The following is a 994-nucleotide window of genomic DNA, read 5'->3' as shown; positions in this document are numbered from 1 at the left end:
GAAACAAGGACCTTTAGACTCTGAGCGAGTGACTAACGCTCTCCCAACTGAGCTATTCGGCAATTCACTGATATTAATTGTGTGGCACACTTGACCATACACATGCAAGTATATGCCTGATTTTGACACTCAAAATGTGACCTCATGGCCAGTACGGGGATCGAACCCACGACCTGGCGTTATTAGCACCACGCTCTAACCAACTGAGCTAACCGGCCGCTTGCTACAAAATAAATTTTAGGATGCACAGAGCCTCGGCCAGTGCTGGCGCAAAACTAACAAGTCCACCAACAGCATAGCCTGACAAGACTAGACCCTCTTGGTGCTCCTTTGGCAATTAACAAGGATGGGAATTAGCTCAAATGGTAGAGTGCTTGCTTAGCATGCAGAGGTTGTGGGATCGATGCCCACATTCTCCAAAATAACACTTTTTTGTGGATCCAAGAACAGTCCAGTCACACTTCATGCAGCTTTGTCTAAACAACCTACTGTCATGTAACAATGACAAGCAACTTTCATGTAACACTGATGTCACAATGTCGGATGTAAAAGAATGAAATGACTAACTTTCAGAGGAGCAGTAGCACACACAATTGATGCCCACAAACAAAGCTGTGGGAAGTTTCCTTGAAGCCAAAGCAGAGGATAAAGTAAGAAACTGGCGTATTAGCACCACGCTCTAACCAACTGAGCTAACGGCCGCTTGCTACAAAGCAATTTTTAGGATGCACAGAGCCTCGGCCAGTGCTGGCAAAAACTAACAAGTCCACCAACAGCATAGCCTGACAAGACTAGACCCTCTTGGTTGCTCCTGTGGCAATCAACAAGGATGGGGAATTAGCTCAAATGGAGAGTGCTTGCTTAGCATGCGAGAGGTATGTGGGATCGATGCCACCATTCTCCAAAATAACACTTTTTTTGTGGATCCAAGAACGTTCCAGTTCACACTTCATGCAGCTTTGTCTAACAACAACCTACTGTCATGTAACAAGAC

At 45.5% G+C, this 994-nt stretch overlaps 1 non-coding gene across 1 annotated transcript; it reads right to left on the bottom strand.

Moving 5' to 3' along the window:
- Nucleotides 1-145: 145 nt before the first annotated feature.
- On the bottom strand, nucleotides 146-218 carry trnai-aau. Its single transcript has one exon. It is a non-coding gene; the product is annotated as a tRNA-Ile (tRNA).
- Nucleotides 219-994: the final 776 nt, after the last annotated feature.

This window comes from Salvelinus namaycush, chromosome 27 (assembly GCF_016432855.1).
Source record: "Salvelinus namaycush isolate Seneca chromosome 27, SaNama_1.0, whole genome shotgun sequence".
Lineage (NCBI taxonomy): Eukaryota > Metazoa > Chordata > Actinopteri > Salmoniformes > Salmonidae > Salvelinus > Salvelinus namaycush.
Note: the sequence above shows the minus strand (reverse complement) of the source record. Positions and strands in the feature narration are given on the sequence as shown.